We start from the raw sequence: 22,840 nt of genomic DNA, 5'->3' as shown, positions 1-22,840 counted from the left end.
GTTTGTGTGGAATCCCTTCTAGGAATATCACAAAAATAGACAGTAGACACCTTGGGAGTACAACTGGAACATGTTTAAATGGAATTCTGCCCACAAATGTCTTTCCCTTCCGTGCTGTAGAAGCAATTGTACTTTCTGGAATAGTTTGAAAATTAAATAAATTACGAAGTATTTAATTTAACACTTTTATTAGAGACCTGTAAGACATAATCTGAACCCCTTATGGTCTTCCCTTAGTTATACTAACCAAAACCTCTCTTCATCTTGTGTGCTTTGGATATTTTGGCATGTCAGGATGATGCCTAGGTTTTAGCTTTTCTATTTTCCTGATCTGTACTGCTTAGAGTGTAACTCTGAGGTTTCTTGTAGCTTGCTAATTTCTGTTCTCTTGTGCTAGGTAGGCATAACAAAGCCTCTCTGGGCCTGCTCTCCAGGGTCACCCAGGCCATCCTAGGCCCAAAAGTATAATCCAAAGAGCTTCTAAGGGGGGCAAGCAGAGGGGAAATTACATCACTGAACTGAAGCTTTAATTGGAGAATTAACCCTGATATGCAAATGAACCAAACCTATAAAGGTGTGAAGAACTCATGACCTGCCATCCACCTCGGGGTCCATTTTTGGCAATAGCCTGTGGCTCCCAGGGGGTACCTTTGAAGACCTTTCAAATAAATACCTATTTCGTTCTTTTACTCCCGCCCAGTCTCTGTGTCTAAGAGGCCTCTTAAGGCATCAAGGAGCCGTCAGCTGTTGTCATTTGCAGCAAACTTACTGCATTCATGTATAATTCTGCAAATTTTTTTGTAAAAAAACCCTAACAGAACTGAAGTTTACGCAAGTGACTACCAGTGTAAGTTGTGTTTTCATAAATTAATGTAAGCTTAATTTTTAATTTTCACCACTAAGTTTGGATAAACATGTTTTCTTGTTTATTGTTTGATTTGAGAGGTGAGCACTGCTTTCTTCTTGGTTGTGGTAGTCACTGGCTTTTTTCCCCAACATCTGCCTTTGAACTATAAATTGTGCAACAAAACTTGTATATTGACTGAAAATGCATTTCCAGTTCTTTTTCAGTGGCAACTGATGTTTCTCAGCTTTGCATCCTATTGGAAGATTAAATGAAATTTTTTTTCATTAGTTTCGTACTTTATTTGTGCAACCTACTGTGATTTGTGTCCTCTGACATCTTACGTCTGGAAAGAAAGAGTAAAATCTGGAAATATGTAGAATTTTTTTTGAAGGTGAGAATTGATAGACATTTGGAGTTTGTGCCATAAACACCTTCAGTAGTTTTCACATGAAATAAGGGTCATGTAGTGCCTGGCTGAATGGGGCTGTTTTCATTGGGGATGAATCAGGAGCATTATTTGGATGATGTGAATCATCAGCTGGGGGGTTCTAAGAACTGTAGTTTCCTTCATCTCTGCTCAGTTGCAGTATCCCAAAGCAGATCACTTCATAAAACAAGCCATGGTTCCCATGACACTTTCCTGTTTGCCAAGAACGTGTACACAAAATCCAGACATTTAAATCCGGAGAATTGTCACTAGCGAAGGCCATCATAAAAGCCTGCTCACATGAATTAGAGAGAAATTGGGTGAAATCCTGACAAAATGTTTGCTCATTTTGATTTGTGGTTGTAAATCCTGTCAGATGTAACAAAAACCGTAAATTGCAATACAAGAAGCCACATTTCCCTTTGCAGGGAGATTGTCAGGGGGTGTTGCATGGAATAAGAAATTGCCAGATGCTTCACATGCCTCTTGGTGGTCCAGTGTGCTTTGTTGGAGTCCGAGCAGCCTTTGGGCACTGCCTTGGTGTGACCCTTTGGAAAAGGTACCAGTTCATTGCCCTTTGCATTTTCTTTTTTCTATCCCATTATTTGAATTATTTGCATTTTTTAATTCAGCCTTCCACCTTCCTTTTCGTCCTTTCAGCTGAGAGGTTACAGATCTCTCCTGCGATGCTCACACGCCCACGTACAGCTGAGGCAGATCTCAGTGCTACAGATTCGTGTCCATCCATAGCAAAAACCTGCCTTGGGACAGTGCCAGGTGTATGTGAGGAGTTCCAGGTGCCCGTGAGGAGCTCCAGGTACTGTCCCTTGCTGCTGTCAACTTGCCACTGTGACGGCAACAGAAGTGCCGAGTGCGTTCCTGTGGAATCCTGCTATGGTGACAGCTGCTCCCTAAGAGGACCTCTTCAGGCCTTCCGTGCCCCCTTGGATTCCTGAGAGCCCCAATTACCATAATTTCCATGCCTCGTGGCTTACAGCACAGACTGGGCTCCCGGGATCGTTTTCAGCCCCGTTTGAGCGTGGTTGGTGTTTCTCAGCTCCCCTCGGAGGGCAGCAGCAGGTGGTGAACCGTGAAACCACTTCCAGAGCTGCTCCGTGCCAAAGAGAACATTCACCTGCTCCCCTCCTGCTGGTTCCCTGATCTCAATTAACTGTGGAGTCTGGCATGGAGAAAAAAATGTGCTTTCTTTACTGTAGGAAATATAAGATGAGTAATAGCAAAGGGGTGAGGCTTTACACACTTGTTTGAGCCACCTCTGGGAGTAATTGATTCAATGTCCGTGAGAACTGTGCTGGTGTCCATGTCCATCTGTCATTCCTGTGGCACAATTAATCACGTGCATCTGTAGTGACAATGGGAGCCTCTGTGCTGCAGCTAAGCAGCAGGAGTCCTGGAAATGGAGAAAATTGTTCTTTGTTCTTCCACTGTTCTTCTATGTTTGTTTTAGAAGATGAACAACCAAATCACAGGGGGAAGTTGACAGCTAGGCTGATACAGTGATTTTCTGATATTCCCCTGACTGTCTGCTCTTGATTGTTTCTGCTGGTCTGGAATCAGGGGGAAAGTGATGGGAGACAGGCAGATGGGCAGGGAATGCAGGGGAGAGTTGTTGCTGTGCTCATGGACTTTGGGCTGCGCTCGGTGCACTTTGGTATTTGGCCTTTTGAGGGCAGACTCCTTCCACAGTGTCAGCCCCGGCAGCCAAAAATGACGGGGGACATGGATCGAGTGTCTCTGGCCCATAATAACTGTATTTCTCTCTGTGATACTGAAATGCCTGTTTAAAATGAGCTGTTTCAAGCATTATGTTGAAGCATTATATCAAGTGCAGTATGAAGCTAATGATTTTTCCTAGATAAGGGTTTTGACAATAATGGCTGGAAGTGCTTTCACATTGACCACCCAAGTTGTGTATTTGCTATAAAGACAGTTTTGTCTCCATATTCTTCAGGAATTTCATTCTAGGTGAGGATTTAACTGAGGATTTAACCCTGCACTGATGTCTTGCAGTGCTGTTGATTTGCACCTATAAGCACAATTGGGTGGGGGAAGGCAGTGGAATTTAAAGTTCTACTTTTTATTTTTGTGTGGTTGGTTTACTTCAGAGCAATTTTCAATTTGTCCTGTAGTTTTAAAGATGGATCTTATTTTCTAGTTGTATTGAGTGCTGCACTAAACTATAGAGAAACGGTTTCTCTTCTGAAAAAGTGACGTATATTGGATACACCAGGCAACAATTGGAAGGGCAGAAGATACACAACCAGAAATCTGAGGATTTTTTTCTCTCAGAGGATTTCAGTGGTGCTGCAACACCCGCCTTTGAGTGTCTTTTCCATCACTGGAATCATCTCCCTGACAAAGACACTCATGTGTCTCCTGCAATATAAATCATAGAATCATTAAGGGTGGAAAAGACCTCTAAGATCGATTTCAGCCATTAACCTAACACTGCCAAGTCCACCCATAAACCATGTCCCTAAGAACCATATCTACATGTTTTTTGAACACTTTCCAGGGATGGTGATTCCACAACTTCCCTGGACAAATAGGTAGCAACACCCAGGGTTTGCATAAGCTGCTGATCTGGCAAGCAGTGATTGCTGGAGATGGCCTTAGATTATGCTGGAAGAGGTTTAGATTGGATTTTAGGAAAAATTTACTCACCAGAAGGGTTGTTAAGCATTTGAACAGCCTACTCAGGCAAGCAGTGGAGTCACATCCCAGGAAATATTTAAAAAACAGGTACATGTGGCACTCAGGGACGTGGTTTAGTGGTAGTCTTAGCATCATTTGGACTCAATGGCCGTAAAGATCTTTTCTGACCTAAAAATTTCTGTGGTTCTGTGGTTCTTCCATTACACCACCTGGTTTAGTGAGGTGTCCAAGCAGATGTGTTTTTACAGCCTTCTTTGATCTGGTTCATGGATGTGAAGCCCCTGACCTTTCTAGTGGAAACCCACAGTTCGTGCAATCCCCGCCAAACTGGGCAGCTAGAACCATGCTGTCCCTGGGGCTGGAGACACAGCCATATCAGCCCCAGAGAATTTGAAAGTCTCCTGCCTGCCAGGTGCCCTTGTCATCTGTGCTGGTGGATGGAATGGATTGTTGAAGTACAGCAACCTTGCTTTGACTGGTTTTGGTGGGAGGTCTCCATGATGAAGTTCCTCCAAAGATGCTTCCCCAGGTAGGGCCAGCCAGGTTGGTAAAGCAGAGCTGGGACAGCAGAGGAAAAGGAAGGGACTTTTTGGAGGCAGTTTGCAGAGCAGTGGCACCTCTGGTACTGTAGCACCTGGGTCTCTTTACATGTTTAACCTTTGCCAGCCTGGTGGAGGAAACCCTAAGCCTTCCTGTGCCAATCCTGGTGCCTGTATGTTTGTTTCCCAGCAGTGAAGCTGTGGAGGAATTGCCTATAAACCCCAGCGTGCTGTTGCTGAGAATGTGGCTCAGTGGGGAGGTGAGGAGCAATTTTGCTGATATTTTTTAATTGTTTCTGCAGTCACAGGGGAAAAGCTTTTCTCACTATGCAGCAAAGGAAATGTAGGAAATGTTTCAATGTTTCTTTTTTTTGTTGTTATTTTTTGATTCAGGTCCATCTAATCAGCTCTGCCCACACAGTGGTGGTGCAGCCAGTTCTCACACACTTCCTAATAACCATCTGCCCGTGCAATTAATGGCTTGTCTGCTTTTGCCATAGTGTGGAGGAAAAGACTGAACCAGAGCTTTGAGTATTTGCTTAAAATATCTGAAGTGTGTGTGTGGATGCTCTGGGATGGAACTCGGTGCTGGCTACAAACAACCCCCACCTTCCCATGTTGTAAATTACTATGGAGCAACTGGCCTTTCCCATCGTGCCATTCAAACAGGGCAGGTTCCCCACCTGCTGTGTGAAAAATGAACAGCTGTGGCAATGTAGTATTCCCAAAACACTCATTCCTGAGAGCTGAACACAAGGCTGATAATGTTGGTTTGAGAAATACGATGGCTGCCATCCTGATGTCTCCATCAGTGGGTGGGGAGAGAGGCAGGAAACAGGTCTGGAAGGAAATGCTTCCAACTCTGCTTAAGAAACAGAGCAGAGCTATTTAGCAGATCACAGAAGTAAATTTGGGTTGTGTCAAGAATAAATATTTCCCAAGACAACAAATAAAAGCCCATGCAAGTTTTCTCTATCAGCTCTCAGCAGCTGATGGAGCAGGGATCGGCATTGAGCAGTCTGGAGCCAGGGAGGGAATGGGAGCACGTGCTGAGCTGCTGGTGCTCAACAGCCCTATGTCCTGTCCCATCTTTCCTTGGATGCATCCACATGGAGGAAGACCATCCCATCTCCCTGCCAGCCTCCTTTTACTCCCATATATTAAGAAATGTAATATTCCTGTCCACATGGCTGTTTTGTGACTCGTTGGTGCTGCAGTGCCTCCAAAAGTGAGGCGGCCATGCCCAAGCTCCTGGGGAGCCACAGTGGAACACAAAAGATTAGGCAACCTGGCTGTAAAACTGAGTTTAAGCTTGGATTTTGTTACAGAGTGTTGTAAGGCGCAAGGTAAGCTAAAACTGGAAGGTTTGAAAGTAGGTGAGAGAGCTGACCCAACCGATGGCATTGCTAGAGGGGAGGATGCCAAACTGTGCCCCTCATCAGGTCCCTTGGACTGAGCCTGAGCTGCTTCAGTGGGAACTGAAGGACTACAGAGCATCACCCTGACATGAGGCATCAGCTCACCTGAAGCTGTGATGTGCTGGAGCTCCAGGAAAAGGTGCTGGGATTCATGAGCTTGGTTTAGCTGCATCTTGAAGACATCCGTATTTCTACTCCTACTGCTACCCTACTGCTAACTGTATTTTTGTATTATTAATACATCAGACTGACTTTCCAGCTGAGAGAAATCTAATCAGGGAATCCAGTAGTGCTCACTGAGAGTTCAGGACCTCACTGGTGAGAGGTGTGCTGGTGACAGAGCTGCCTTTCCCCACTGCCCCCTGCTGCCTGGGGCGGGGGGAGGGGGTCTTTGGAGCCCTGCAAGTCCTGCCAGGGTTAAAGAGCAAATGCAGAGATTGCTTGGTGTGTGTTATCCTGGGAGACAATACCTTCTTCCTTTCCTTGTCCTGTGTCACAGGCATCCCAGGATGTCAAGCAAATATAACAGGGAAAAGCTGTGCAGGGAGAAGCTGTGCAGGAGCAGTGAAAATCTGCATGGAAATTTCCCCATCCTCTCTTGTCTCTGCTCCAGTCTTCAGGTGTTTTACAGTGTGAGGAGATTCCCGTGGGCAGGAATGTAAAATGTGTGTTCATGTGGAGTTGGGATCAGCGTGTGGCTGTGTGGGAGAGGAGTTTTGGCTCCAGGGTGGTGTTTTCGTTACGTGAGATCTGTGCTGTGGCGCGTGGGAGATTTCAGGAAATAAGCTGCTGTTGCTGCCATCAGGTTAAGTCCCACTGGTAGCAGAGCAGCACTTTCACCACTTCTGGGCTTGTCTGTCCTGAGCCCTTGCCAGGAGTTCTGTGTCCAGGGCAGGCCATGTTCCTCTCCAAAGTCATTTGAAAAGCACATACACCCATTGGAAACGTTGGAGGCCAATATTCAACCACCCCTGCGCCTGATTTGCGCTGGGGATTTGAACTTGGGCTCACAGTTTCAGGGGCAACATGTCCTCATAGGGGGTGTAGCAAGAAGTGGGATGTGAACTCTCCTGCTAAAGTGCATCTACTGTCCCAAAACTGCTCGGAAGGTTTGGTTGCCACTGGGCCAACGAGGGAAGATGCAGTGGTCACTGCAGAGCTTGTGGGTGCCGCAAGGTGTGGGTCTGTGCCCCACAGAAGCTGTAAGTGCTGCAGAGAGGTGGGTGAGGCTGCACAGGAGCGTGTTGCAGGTGCAGGAGCACCAACAGTGCTGCACACGTGAACAGGAGAACCCTGGGAGATCCGGGATTTCCCGTGGCCTTAGGAGTCCTGAATTAGAGACACTCCTGTTACATGGGCTGAGATCTCAGGGACTTGAAGATAAGGCCATTAATATCACCATATTTTTTAATGCAACATGTGACAAGCACAGAAAATATAAAGTCCAGGCATTCACATGCTCTTTTTCTTGCTGAACTCTCCCTGGAGCATGACCTTCCTCACCCCCATGGCCTTCCTCACCTGCTCATCCCCCTCATGCCCCTCATGCCCCTCATCCCCACAGACAGCAACTTCACTTTGCTCTCGCTCCTTTGTCCTCCTCCTCTGTTGGAAGCTGCCATCACCAAAGCCAGCGTGTTGCTCTTACTAATAGCAAGGTAATCAATTTGAGTCACTGTATACATTAGTAATGGCCATGTAATTCTAGTGCAAATTAGGTTTGGGCAGGCTGTGAAGCCCGAGATGTCTCATCTTCCTGAGCAGAGCTTGGATTTACTGTCCTCTGGGGAAGGCCACAGTGAAACACCCCTCTGCCCCCCTCACAAATCCTCCCTTGATTGGATACAGTATGGTCGTCTGATTAAAATTGTGCAGTGGTTCAGAAAATGATTTTCAGCCAGTGCTTCACAGTAAATTACTTTTTTTTTTTCTGCCAAGACAACAAATTTTTACCTCAAGTACAGCTGTACTGTAACACTGAAATGAGAAGCTCAAGAAAAGCAAGATGCCAGCGAGGCAAAGATGGAGAGGGGCCCAGGGGAGCACCTGGTAGTGGTGACACCCTGCCAAGGGACATCCCTGCTGCAGCTCCTGTGAGCCCAAAGCCTGGTACCTGTTCCCAGGATGATGCTGCCACTCACACCCAGATCCCTTTTCCCACTGAGTCAGGTTTGCCTGTGCCATGCTCAGTGTCCTGTGGGCAAATATCCCGGTACTCACCTCTGTGTCCCTGCATGGGGTGTCCCCTACCCTGATGTTCCTTGTCCCTTCAGAAAACTGCTTTGGGAGGTAGATGGGAGGAGCACAGCCTGTGTCCCTCCTGACACCCTCCCCTCCACCCCGATGGCCATGGCTACCTCTGGGGTAAGGAAGGCCCAAGGACAAGGGGCCCACCAGTGCCAGCCATGAAACGTTTCCCAGCTCTAGATGGCTGAACCACCCACTTTATGCTGAACTGCAACTGAAGGCAATGCTCAATTTTTCCTCAATCTGTGGAATGGTGTCTCCTGTTTTCTGTGTGAGCATCCCAATGATGCCTGGAGATCCATCTGTTCCTGATGCCTGATCCTGCACACCTTGCTCATTGAAAACACTGCTGATGCTCTTCTGCATGGGGAGAGCCTCCCACACAGGGAAAGTCTCCCTCTCCCTTATGTGCCATGGCAAGGCCTTGGCAGGGAAGGATGCATCTTTTGAGATGAGTCCAAGATGAATCTCGCCTTTCTTGGGTTGCCCAAAGGAGGGGCTGGAGGTGCACCACCTACCAGACTTTCTAAAAAGCATCTTGAGCATGTCTGCAGGAAGGTGTCTTTGGGGATGGCAACACTGTCCCAATTTTGGCATGTTCAAGCCTTGAGGAGTGCGAGTTAAGCACGCAGCAATCAGCCCTTCCTGGTGGGCCTTTCATGGGCCTTGTGCCCACCTAATCAGTGCCCAGCCTGTGCTGGGTCTCTAGGCACTGGGCACACTGGACTGAGCCTTGCTCCCACCTACCATCCCATGGCAGAGCCTGGACCTGTGAAAGGAGGTGGGGTAAGGAAGAAAGATAGAAAAAATAATCCATGCAGCAAATCTGTGCCTGAGAGGGAGTGGTTGGTGGTGAGAAGAGGGGAGACGGTATTTTTTTAATTAGAGATGGATAATTTATTTTCTGTGTGCTCATGTGTCAATGTGCCTATGTGTCATTTCAAGTGCCTTTCAACTAGTGGTATTCCAGTGCATATATGTGGGCTTACACTGAGGTGAAGGTCTGAATTTACTATAATTTTTTGGCTTTCCTGCAGGAACTGTGACAGCCTGTGGGAGTGGACATTGACAGGCAGTAAAGCAGCTTTATGTGTGGCATATTTAAGATATATGCTTGTATTCATATAAAAGTGAAACTGATTTCCTCCCTTTTGAGATAAAAAAGAATTAAATGGAGGCTACAAGTCTGTCAGTGGCAATGAACCACCTGCCTCCTTAACAACCTGGAAGCAGGAGATAATTTATTTGCATATGGTACAAATAAGTGGAGGAACTTTCTCACAACCGGAACCAACTTCCCACTTTTGCTGCAACACAGGCTCTCCCCACCTTGGATTTGCTTCCTGAGCAGTGGGTAGTGTGAGGGAGGGAAGGGCTGTTTATTAAATTAAGAAAATACATTCCATAGCACATTGGCACTGAGCTGGAAAGGAGCAGCTCCGTTGCCCACTCCCTCTCCCGATCCCCGCAGGATCGTTCCTCACCAGGGATGATTTGTGCCTTCATCCACCCATTTGAAATGTCACATATCCTGCTGCAATTAGAAGGATCTTTTACCCACAGGATATATGTGTGTTCATCTGAGGGGGTGTTTCTGTGCCCTTCAGGTAAATGTTTTATTAAGCAGTGTCCAACACATAACAAAAGTATAAAAGAAACATATTGCTAAGGACTGTTATTGCAGCTTTCACGACCTTTCAGAGATCCCTGGGAACTGGAAAGAAGGAGTGGGCTTATAAAAGGAAGTATAATCTTGTTTTTAAGCTGAGGGACAGGAGAGATGTGGTTTCAGCATGCTCAGATCCCAAAAGGGGCTGCTTTCACCCTGGCAGGGCTTGCCAGTACCAGTCTGCTGGGACAAAGCAGAAGCAGCTGCCCAGTTCCTCCCGAGGCCACCTCCAGGCAGCTGGCAGCAAAGGTCCACCATGTTTTGGTGGAGACAAGACAAAAAATGCCAGAGGACACTGGCTGTGGGTGAAATCCCCCATGGTGACACACCAGTTCCGTGCCCTGCTCCAAGGGTGTCCAACATCCCTTTGCTGGAGGGGGCTGTGTCCAAGCAGTGGGGCTGCCTGAGCTGGGCAGGAGGCTGGAGAACCTGCTTTTGGGAACTCCAAGGCAGCAGGGAGCATGCTAGGACAATGCAAAGTGGCAGCACAGTTTCAATCACAGTCTTGGCCCACGCCATCTGCCACTCCTCTGTGGGACACCTGGACATAGGTGGGGTGATGACATGGGCTGGGGGCTTTTCTTCCTGAGAAATCTGGATAAAAGCAGACAGTTTGGGGGGAAGAAGAGACGCAGTAATTAATGCAAGCCATTCTGTATGCACCTTATTTAATTTACTAGTACAGGCATACCTGACCATGCCTTGAAGGTCATGAAAGGACAGGTCTGCTCAAGGAGGTCATCCTAAACATGGGGTCCCTCTGGTTCTGACCTTGTATCTGCAAACATAGGATGAGATTTCCAGTTCCATTAGCTGTCAAGTAGATCCACTCTTTTTAATGGAGCACAGAACAGATCCAACATGGTCTTGACTGTGATGTATAACTTAACAGGAATTAAAATGTTTACTTCCTGTGTCTGTGTATGTGTGAGAAAGTGAGGTTCCTACCCAAATGACTTAAAAGTTTTCAGGTGTGATCCTACTAACCCTTATTCACATTAGTATTCTCAATTACTTCCAAGGGGGCTCTTCATAAAAAAGGAAATTTGCCTCTTTAGAGGTAGGTAGGTGGGTGTGGCCACCTCACTTTTGGGGTGACTTTGCACGGGTACTGGAAAATGGCCCCAAGATGTTTGTGGCTTGCAGATAGTCCCCCCCTCACTGTTCCATCCACATTACTGTTTTTTGTGTACTTTCTCCATTTTTTCTTCTCATTTCACTTGTTCTTCCCTCATTCCTTGGTGTTCTGGCACTGCCTTCACTGTGCAGTTTACAAGGTTTTGCCCATTTCAGACAGGGCTGATCAGCAGGGAAAAATGACCAGATTTTGAATATATAAAAGGAAAAGCATGAAGCCAAATGTTAGTAAGGGGCAGTTTTAATTACCCAGCCATGACTGCATTACTCCAGCCCAGAGGAAATATGACTAATGCCATGTCTATGCTTCTGCATATGACTGCTGTCACATCCAGTGAGGACTTATGAAATATTATAGAGGTGTGACTAAAGCAAATGGTGAGCAGAATGTGGAAATGAGCAGTCCTGGTCCTGTTGTGTGTGCTAGGAATTTCTAACCTGGGATGGTGGGGAATGTCTCTGTGGGAAGAGCAGGAACAAATTGCCGTATTTTGTCGTCAAAGAAAACCAAAGTTAGGCTTGAGGGAAAGCCATCCTAACTATGAAGTGACGTGTGACACAGGTGATCCTTGGGTGGTGCTGAGTCTTCTCTGAGGGTCTTCCTGGGTGCTGATCCCTGCATTAATCATGGCTTATTCCCTTTGAAGGAGACAGTCAGTGACTGAAAAACTCAGAAATGGTCCTGTGAGGACGGACCAGAAAGCAGTTCTGTCCTCCTGTGTGTGGCCTGCACTAGAGGGTGATGGTCTAATTTTCCATCTCTCTAACCTGGCAGTGGTCCATCTTGGCCATTCCAACTCCAGAGCTGGACATGGAGAAAGCCTGAGTCTTAGCACACCCACAGCCTGTGGGAGGCTGGATCTGAGGAGCTGTAGGTTTGACCCTATTCTTGCTGCTTAGAAACTCAGCCTCCCATCTGTCAGCTGCCCCAGGGTACACCAGTACCAACATATCCTGCGCAGGCAGGGTGGTGGCTCCCTCACTGGTGGTGTTTTGGAGAGCAGGAGCTCTCATTTCACAAGACAGTTCAAAGTGACTGAAGATATTTGATGGGAGAGCCAAGCTCCAGGAAAGGCAGGAGTTCAGGTACCTGTCTCTGCCTGGTGCCTCCTACCAGCTCTTGCTGGTTCAGCTACAGCTTTCTGGCTTCAACTTCCAGAGGTCTCCTCCCACTGAAGGGAGAAGGGATTTAGGCAGTCTGGGTCATCCCAGTGTAGCAAGACACCCAGTATTTTTGCTGTCCTTGTGCACATATTAATCCCCTCAGCAGATCACCCAAATGGTGCTTGCAGCCTCCGGTGCCAAACCCTTCTGAGATGCACTTTTATTTAGGAATCAGCACCAAGGACTGCTCTGGTGAGTCAGGGCCTGCCATGAAACATGCAATTATCTCCTTGGAGAGGTACAATTGCAGTGCCAGGTTTGCTACTGATGGAAAATCTGCCCAAAATTGATTGCCAGCCCCTGCCAGTGGCCGTGTGTCCCGTCCTCCCCGTGTCCACCCTCACATTACGGGCTCTGTCTTTAAAACAAAGACAGAGTTGACAAGCTCGGCCAGTTTTCCTGCATGAAACAATTAGAACAGCAAGCACAGAGGCTTTACATCACTTCTCCTCTCAATACCTACCGTCAGCGTCTTCCTCCCAAATGAGTTTTTAACAGCTGTGTTGTTTCCAAACGCGGCACAGCAGCATTAGCAGCTTCCCATAACAACTGTATTACCTTTAAGGAGGGCATTACCGGGCTGAGCACCATTTCTTTCAGGGATGCAATTAGGCAGGTGATGGGGCGTGATGCCTGGTCAGGTAATTGATCGAGGGCTGGTCGGCTGCTGCCCCGTATCAGCAGAACCATCAATGGTGACGATAAAAGTTTCCTGAAAGAAATGTAAATGGGAGAACAGCGGGCTCTGAACCGGGTGCTCGCGTGGTCTAACAGGCGCTGCTCCGCTGTCTCCGGTGGCAGGATTTCCCTGCCAGCTGTGCTGCTGCAAACTCGGTTTGTGAAGGGCACGGAGGTACCACTCATCACCTGCTCCTCGAGGAGTCCCTAGGCAGGACTGAAAGTTGGCAGCACATCCGTGATGCAGGTGATCATTTTGATGAATGAGCAGATGGACAGGGCTGTCTCAAGGTCAGACGTGGAGTCAGTGAAACCCAGAAGCCCTCGCCCGGTTTTGCAGGCTTAGCCACTTGATTAAGTTACTGCACTGAGTTTTTCCCTTCTTTTCCTGTTGTAATGCTATTATCGCCTGCTTAATAAACTGCTCATATTAATGACCCATTAAAACCTTCTGGAGAAGTAAAATTAATTGGGAATTTCAATCTCTTGAAACTTTAACTGAAAAACCAGAAGAAAAACATTAAAGACAGACATTTCAGCATGAGCCAAGCTCTAAAAGCCATAGCTCAGCTGCTCTCTTATTTGTAGGTGCCCCAAGGGTCTAAGTTGCTTTTGGTCTACATTTATGCCCTCTTTTTGAGTTTCTATTAAACAAGATATATTCGTGTAGCCTGTAAAGAAACCCAACCAACCAACCAATCAAAAAAAAAAAAAAAAAAAAAAAACAAAAAACCCAAACAAATAAAACCTCAAAACAAGCTATGTATCAAGATATTTTATTTTAGAGGGGTTTGTGCACAGCAACACAATTGATCTGGAACTGCTCTCATTAACATATGGATGACTGAGGTGTGAAGAAACCCATCACATCACGCTTTTGCTGTATCATCAGTCCTGATCAGTGACAGTTCACATCAAAAGAGCCCAGCGGTGGGCTGTAAAGATCTTGTAAAAGATCAAAGCATCAGAAAAAAAAAAGGCAAAATTTATTTAAACTAAAACCAGGTAACACATTACACCCGTCTGTAAAGGATTAAGGGCATTGGCTGAAACATTAACATCACAGTGTCCACGGTGGGACTCTGATTTTAGATATTAAACTTTTCTGCCAACCATAACCTGTGAGCATGTAGGAGAAAGGGACAACAAGAGCACAAACCTCAGCTCTGGAAAGTATTTCCTTGCATGGCAGCAACTGTGTTTCTGTGACATTGCGTGTTTTTAGCTGAATTTTATTTTATTGGACTTGATCTTGGAGGTTTTTTCCAACCTTAATGATTCTATGATTCTGTGAAAAGAGGTGAATCGGGCATATGTAGCATGAGGGAAAAGAGAGCTATATTAAACCTTAGCTGGAATTTGTGGCTGGGTCATGGGAACAGTTTATAGATCAGCAAGACAAATTTCAGAGGTACGAGAGACATTCATCCAAATCCTCTGCTTCTTGCTCACAACCATCACAAATGGAATTATTGCTGGTCCAGAAAAAATGGGATGACATCTTCCCATCTTATCTATCTTGTCCAATTTGTGAGAAATTTGAGCCTATCTCCTGCTAGTGATTTTCTTGTGCTTCTTGTGGAGAACCAACACAGCTTCACACCCTGGGAAGCTGTGGTTTCCGGGAGATTTTGGCAATGCTTTTGCAGGAACATTCCCACAACAGAGTGAAGGACAAGGATTTGTTGGGCTTTTCCAGCTTGGGCCTGCACATGCTGCTGGTGGCTGGCTCAGTGCTCAAGTATGGGGACAGCCTGGGACTACTTTTCTTTCTCTTGCTTTTTGTCTCTGTCTCCCAGAGTATTTCATGCTTATCTACATGTTTTTGAATGCAGTCACTTGTCAAGCAAAGGGACTCTTGCTGCTTGCTGTGTAGTTTTTAGAGCAGTTTTTAGGGACTTTCTTTGGTGTCCCTTTTGATGACGCATGGGAAAATTACCGGTGCAAATCCCTCCCAGTGAAATGTGAGGTGAAAGGGTCAGAACCCTGCATCTTTCCAGCTCATAAATACCCCCCAACAAGCCACTTGGTGGGCTGACCCCCCCTTCAGACATCAGTTGATCGTCCTTCTCCTGATTTGAGGAGCAGCCTGAGAAGAGAAGAGAGATTTCTGAAGTGAAAAGTGCCCTGTGATGAGATAGGGGAGCCAAAGAGACACGAACTGCTCCTGGACTCCCAGCCCGTGGATAAGAAACTCCGGCTGACACTTATGAGTGAGAGGGGAAAAATGCCCATAATCCATGTGACACTTATATAACTTCAGGCCTGGGATGTTTTTCTCACAAAGGAAGGACGAGTGTTGCCAGGGGCAGCTTTCATGATAAGAGCAAGCCAGTAACCTCTGAAAACAGAGAGTTTCCAAAAAACAAGCCTTCAGGAGAAGACAGAATGTTCCACATCAGGCTCATGTCCCTCTTGACTGCAGCCAGGGTACAGAGGCTGCTGGTGGCTCCCAAAGCTGGAGTAAATCAAAGAACTGAGGCAAACAAGAGCTTTTGGGTGAAGCAAGGAGGATTTTTGATGTGGAGGGTGCTGAAGAGTGGGAGCACACAAGAAGAAGGGGAGGGAAGTTGGGCATGGGGTCACTTTGGAGCACAGGAGGCCTGACTTTGCTTGGTGAGGTGGGCTCAAGGCAGGCATTTTTATGGGAACTTCCTAAACCCAGCAGTTCCTCCTTATTCTTTGAAAGCCTTAAATTTTCCTCCAAGAAACAGAGTGGGACAGCACAGGAGGACTGGAGCAGGTCCCATCCAACCTGAGTTTCCCTCTGAACTGTTTGGGATGGTGTAAAGAAGTAGGTGCTTTAGAGAAACGGTTTAATACCACACCTTTGTAGATATGGAATATGGGACACAGGCAGGGAAGGGAGGTGTGGAGGATGATCACCATGGGTTGAATGCAGACCTGGACTTGTGTGAGTCTTTTGCCAGGGCATCCTCCAGAAGCTTCTGTTTGGTGGCCCATTAGCTGGTGGTGGTGAGGTAAGAGCGGCATGCTGCACTCAGGAGGTGACTGCCAGGCTGAGCCCAACCTTGTCCAACCACATTTTGGCAAATTGGGACAAGTAGTGACAACAGAGTTCAGACTGACTGACCACCTACTTCAGGTGTGTGCTCCCTTGCTGGTTTTGTGAGAGCAGGAGATGTATCCAGAGGGGTGGGTTGGCAAATCTTACCCAGTGGTATCAGTGGGTTCCTGCTCTGCTGCTTGTCTCCCCTCATAGCTTTGCCTTCCCCTTGTATAAAATCACAAAAGTCACCCCCACTTTTGATTTCTGCATCCTTCAAGCCATGTGCTGCAGCCCCTTCTTCTTCCCCAGCAGTGATGAGTCCACAGGCCCTTTGCAAATACCCTGTACAGGGACTGGTCATCAAAACTCCCCTGCCTGACAGCTTGGCTGTTAAATCACTGTTTCTGTGCACTAGAGAGGTGTCTGGAGGCAACACATGGACCTGCAGGAGCTGTCAGAGAGGCTGAAAAGGGATGGGCCTTTCTGCTTTCAGAAAATTCGGTGGGTCCCCCACAAGTACTTCTCCGTACTCCCTTCTACTGATATTTAACACTGGGATGTCCCAGTTTGTTGTGGCCAAAAAAGACACCCCAGGGCAAAGAGGCTCAGCAGGGTAAGTCTCCTCCAACCGGTAGGTCTCCCCTCACAGACACGTTTCAGCCTCAGCATTAAGGTCCCTGTACTTGCTCTTGTTCTGTCCTGCAGTGGCTTCCCTGCCCTGTCCCTATCCATGCTGTCCTCTTTGCTAATGGATCCAAGGCAGCAGGAAAGCAGGAATCAGGGGTATCTCTGCAGTGACAGCTCTTCTTCTGAGAGCTGCACCTTGTCAAGCCAAAGCTGCCTGACTCTGGCATGTGTGCTTGAATCACTCCCCTGTTCCTCCTCTAAATCCCCACCTGAGGTCAAGCTTTGAAAGAAAGGTCAGATCCATCTGAAGGCTGTCCAGAGAAGGACTCAATCATTCAACCATGAGTCATTGAAAATTTAATTGATGCAAATGTTCATTTGACAGCCTATAAGTCTGGGGAGAGTTTCAGCCAGACCACAGGGTTTGTGCCAATGCAGCTGGGCTTCCCCTGGCTTGGAGGAGGTTTTTTTCAGCAGGTAAACAGGGGGTGGGAGAGTTGTCAGAACACCAGAATTATCTTTTCTTCCCAGGGCCTGACTCATGGCAGGAGGGGAACCTCTGCAGAGAGTCTGTGTCATCACTGTGTCACCGCCTGGCAGCACTCCTGATTAGTGACCCTGATTCTGGGCTGTTGGATTTTTTGTTATCAGCATCAGAGGTGCTGGGCACAGCGATGCTGGCTGGCTTGAAGAGCAGCTGAACACTCCCAGTTCTCCTAATAAATCATTAACTACTCCAGAACCATCACTGAAGTGTACAAGGAAATAAGCAATTACCTCCTGCCCTAGAGGCGCAGATCCTGTCCAGAACTAGAAAGTGTCTGGGGATAACAATGCAACCAGAATAATTAAATGCTCTTTTATGTTTGTTAAATTCAGGATTATATTCGTAGTTTTACTCCCCCTTTCCAGAAGTAGAGGGCAATTAACTTTGAGGCAACATTACTGGCATTGACTGACCTTGCATGAGCACAGTTGTGACTTTTTGCACTGGCTTTGCATGGATCTGAATGACCAGAGCAAAAGTAAGGAAATGGAAAAATAGGATCTGTATTCCCTAGAACCACAGAATCATTTAGGTTGGAAAAGACCTCTAAAATCATCGAGTCAAGCCTTTGACCAATCCCCACTGTGTCAACTGGACCAAAGCCCAAAGTCACTTTGGACCACAGGAGACCTGACTTTGCTTGGTGAGGTGGGCTCAAGGCAGGCATTTTTATAGGAACTTCCTAAACCCAGCAGTTCCTCCTTATTCTTTGAAAGCCTTAAATTTTCCTTACAATTTCCAGTCATTCCTTGGACACCTGCAGGGATGGTGACTCCACTACCTCCCTGGGCAGCCCATTCCAATGCTTGTCCACCCCTTCTGTGAAGAAATTTTTTGTGATGTCCACCCTGAACTTCCCGTAGCTCAGCCTGAGGCTGTGTCCTCTCATCCTGTCACCTATTTCCCAGGAGCAGAGCCCAACACCCACCTGGCTGCACCTTCCTTTCAGGGAGTTGCAGAGGGTGAGAAGGTCCCCCCTGAGCCTCCTTTACTTCAGACTAAACTTCCCCAGCTCCTTCAGCTGCTCCTCATAGAACTCACTCTCCAGACCCTTCACCAGCTCTGTTGCCCTTCTCTGGATGTGCTCCCAGCCCCCCAGTGTCTTTCTTGAAGTGAATATTTGCCACATACAGACAATGGACTTAGGGTTGTGCAGCCCAGCTCAGACAAGTGGAAAAAGGCCAGGATTGAGGTTATCTCTGTGGTGCTGCAGCAGAACATGAAAAGGATGCTGAGTCCTGGACAAACTTTAAAGAGAAATCTAGCTAAAGATAGGTTTCTTACCAAAATGCTGCCATGTCAGAGCACTTCATCATTGTGACATTTGAAATGCCCTTTATTTTCAGGTTATGATTTAATGCAGACATAGGACGACTTGTTTTGTCAAAAGCAAAGTCCACTCAGAAAGCCTGAATTCTTTCTGTCTTTAGGAGTGACCACTTAGCCTTGGGACTTTTCTTTGCCCTTTGTCTAAAGAACAGTTCTGGTGTGATAAATTTTAAGCTGGATTTTTCATTCCTTTTTAATTTTTAGTTGCCTCCCAGCTCAGGAGGCAGTCAGAACATACTTTCAAATAAGATTTATTGTATTACTTGTATACCTAATCAGACAATTGCTATATTTATCTTAATCATGTATATTACTTCATTTATTTCAACACAGGTTCCCTTTGAATACCATTTCAAAGCATCATGACAGACCTCCAATTAGTAAGCAAGAGTTTGGAAGAACTTTAATGTTTGATACTTGTAATTAAATATTAAATGAAACAGAGACCTCTCTTCTTTAAAGCCAGTAAACCTGTATCTTCTTTATATTTGTAAAGTTTGTCTTTATACATATAAATAAATACAGAACTTTCATAGAAGCTCTGTGGGTTTCTTATCCCCACATTTTCCACATTTTCTACATTTTCTGATTGCTTTGGACTGTATCTAACTGTGTGATTATTTCATTTGGGAACTGATAAATTGCTGCAAGTCAAACAGAAGCGTTTCCAAACTTTGGCCCAAGAGGTGAATGATGTTTTTGGAGGGGAGGCTTTCCTGCCACTTTTCCTTGTGCAAGCTGATTTATTTGCTTTGGAACAGGCTGCACTCACAGTACTTCCTAGCTGGAGCAGAAATCCTGGGATTCCCATGGGGGAGACTGAACTCGATGTGCTTTCAAGACAAAAATTGTTCAAGACAAATAATTTGGACAAAGCTGGGAAGAAGTACTAAATAGAACTGAAACCTTTGATAATCAGCCAAGGGTAGGGGAAGTGTAAAATACCAAGGGATGAGTTGTGCTCTTTTATTCAGCATCATTTCTCTGCAAATAGCACAAGTAACATTCCTGCAGGGCAGGCATGCTGGAGATGACTAAAATTTAAAGTGTTTAGTTTGCTTAGGCAGGAAAACAGGAAAGAACAAAGTTTCTCAGTGTAAACAGAAATTTTCTGTCTGTCAGACTGATTTTGTCCTGGAGAAAAAACTTGAGCAGACAAAGAGAACCTATGGCATAAAATGTGAAAGCCAGAGAAGTAAAAATTTCCAGGCTCAGCCAGTTTATTGATTTCCTTTCAGCAACACTGAGATCATTTGCCACATTATCAGCTACTATGGATTTACCTTATGTTGCAAAATAACTTGATGATTGACTTGGGCTCCGAGTTCCATCAACAAGGCAGAGCTGAGTCTGACTTTCATTACAAGGTCTCGCCCCAGATAAAGCCCAGCTGCTGTGGCAGAGGTGAAATATGAACAAGTCCAGCTCTCCTGAAACCTAAATTCTCATCAATTAGGGAACAAAAAATCTAAAGAGAAATTTGAAAAGAAAAAAATGAAATGCACACAGCCTCAGCCATGAAATCTTGGTTCTTCAGGGTGCTCCTTGGCGAGGATGGAGGTGTGGGATATTGGTGGCATAGGGAGCATCAGCCCTTGGAAGAGCATCAGGGGAATGCACAGTGCTAAGTGCAGTCTCCATCATTGCAAATTTGCCTGGCAGTGATCTTGCACGCCCCTGGGACTCCGATTTATTCACACAGATGAAGGCTTGGCTGGCTTGTGCAGGCTGAGGATGAGGATGAAGGAAAGGTCAATGGCAGTGGGCAGCACTGCCGTTCTCACAACACCCACATGGTCCTTGGAGGGGCTTGGGGGGCATCACTGCCCCCCAGGGATGCAGCACAGCCAGAGCTGTGCAAAGCATCCAGCATCCAGCTCTACTGTCACTTGCTAGTTATTGTCACTGCCATTTCCCTCTTTTTGAAAAGGAGGGGGGTATTTATTTTATTTTATTAGATCTCACTGAGCCCTTGGAAGGGAAGGGAAATGTATTTGGGAGGAGAGAGGGAGAGGTCCTGGCATGGCTATTGCTAGAGACAGGGTGAATGGCTGAGACATTTGATAAGTAATTCTGTTTAATTTAAGCCTCAGGAGCTTCTAATCAAATTGCATCACCTGTGGTTCTGCTGGTTTCTTCCAGGCCAGAGAGAGGGAAGAAAAAAAGCCGACAGAAAACCCTGACCTTTGGTACAAGCAGCTGCAAATGGAGAATTTCCAAGCCTGAGTGAGCCAGGGGAAGTTGAAGGGAAGCATGTTCTCTCTAATAGCCCTTTCCCTGGAGAGCCAGGGGCTGGATTCTGAGCCAAGGCGCCGTCTGAAGGAGTCTGGGCTGCTGGTGGGGTTATCACGGGTGCCAAGCCAGCCAAGCACTGCAGGGGTGTGGAGAAACCTTTGCCTTGCTCAGTGGCAAAGCAAGTGGCAAAACAAGTGGCACACGGTCCCCCAAAAAGCTCACCCCGAAGTCAAACACCAGCTTTTGCATTTCCATCAGCTCATGAGTAACATAAGCCTGGAGGTGAAAGGGGAAAAATTTGCCTTGATGCTGCTGAGATTGATGTGCTGTAACATGGGTAGGGCAATAATAGATCCATCCTAGAGCTTTGAGGGCTACAGAACATCTGATTTTAATAGTTCTTGCTCTTTTAAAGGGAAAAGCAGAGTTTTCAACTGGAAAAAAAAGAAAAAGAAAAGGATTCTTAAAGGTTTTCTTCATTCAGTAGGTTAGAACTGGCATCAATGCCCCAGCAACTGCAACTGCCTTGCTGCAATATTTTGAAAATACCTGGGACCTCAGGCTGGGAAAGCAAAGCTTGGAAAGCAATGGTTGGAGAAGGCTGTGATGAAGATGACTGATATTCATCCTCACTGAGTTGGCAGCAAATCTGAAAGGGATAACTGCATTTTGATCTTGGTATGAATTATTTAGCTTCCAGCTCCACAAGCACAGGGTTAGATTTCTACTGTGCAGACTGTACTGGGCACACACCTTTTTTAGCTCTGAGTCATCCATGCAAGCTCTGCTCAGGTGGAGACGTGGAGTGGTCCCAGAAGCAGATGCTGCTGCACAGCAGCCCTTGTCTCTCCTGCTCACACTGCACAGAATTCTTCTTTCTCTGTTACTACTGGGAAGTGGCTCAGATGTAGCTGGGAGCAAAGAGGGGTGCAGATATTATGAGTTAACCAGAAAAAAACATTCTTATTTTGGGTTAAGAAAAAAAAATGAAAGGGAAGTCTGGAGAGGGATTTAACTCTAGAGTGCTCACAGAGCTTAAAAACGTCCCTGTTTGAGCCACAGCTTTGAACTTTGGTAAGTCTAGACACAGTGAAGGGAATGATGGGGGAAAGCAGAGGGGATGTGTAGGCAAGGGGGACAGATTTGCAGAGATGCATCAGAGGGGCCAGGAAACCCAACAAAGGGCCAACTTGGCAAAGCAAGTTCAGTTTGGTTGGGGGAACAACGTGATGTGTCCCTTTTGGGGCACAGGAAGGAAAACCAGCAGGAATTACAGCACACAGCATGCTTATCTGAGCTGAGCGAGCACCAATGGGCTCAGAATCGGCCCTGTGGCAGTGCACAGGGAATGACTGAGAAGGAGCAGATAGATGGGCATGGGTTGTGGGCATGGGACGGGGCAGCAAAATGCAGGAACAGAGCCCTGTAGCTGCAGATGCCACTATGAAGCACCTGCAGAAGCTGAGCTGGGAATACCCATCCCATCCATGGAGAGGAGATGGAGCAGAAGCATTTCTGGTGGGTCATCTGAGTTGTGTTGGGAGCCCACCACCACAAAACTACTGCTTAGGCCATCCCTCCTGTTGGGGAGGGCTGAAACTGGGAGACAAAGGGTGCCTGATGCCAAGTCTGAGGCACAGCTCTCTTTGTGGACGGGTGAAGCTCGCACTGAACCCGCCAAGGGCTCTCATCGAGTCCCAGCCCTTCTGACTCCTTTTGAGGGACATTTTTTTCTCTGTTTAGACCGAAGTTTAGGCCAGCCCCTAAAGACAGCCCCATCCCTTGCAGATCCATGGCTGCCTGTCTCCTGCAATCAGATCAGGACAGGCAAAAGCCCATCCAAACTGCGGTGCATGGGTTTTTGGAAAAGCCATGTGAGAGCCGGCCCTTGCCTTCGGGAACCAATCACGGGGTGAGGAACAGGGTGACTTTTATTTTAGCAAGGACAGGAACAAGAAGAGACCACAGTATTCATCTGATTTGCCTTTCTGCATGGTGAGGGAAGGTCATGAGGATGTGCCCAGTGATTCCTGCAGCCATCCCAGGCTTTTTGGGTGAGGTGACGGGCACCAGCTGCAACATTTAGAATTCCCTGCCTGCTCCCCAAGTGTATGCCTACCCATAGCCCATAGCCCAAGGAAATGAGAGCTGAATGCAGATTTCAGAAGAATATTATAACAATGGTAACCACACTAGAGCTGCATTGCTCACATGGATGCGTTTGGGGGGTGCATGTCATCATTTGGGAGGGTGGAGCACATGCTCAAGCAACACTGACCCTGTCGTGGCC

The sequence above is a fragment of the Aphelocoma coerulescens genome, chromosome 2, assembly GCF_041296385.1.
Source record: "Aphelocoma coerulescens isolate FSJ_1873_10779 chromosome 2, UR_Acoe_1.0, whole genome shotgun sequence".
Classification (NCBI taxonomy): domain Eukaryota; kingdom Metazoa; phylum Chordata; class Aves; order Passeriformes; family Corvidae; genus Aphelocoma; species Aphelocoma coerulescens.
This window is presented reverse-complemented; position numbering follows the sequence as displayed.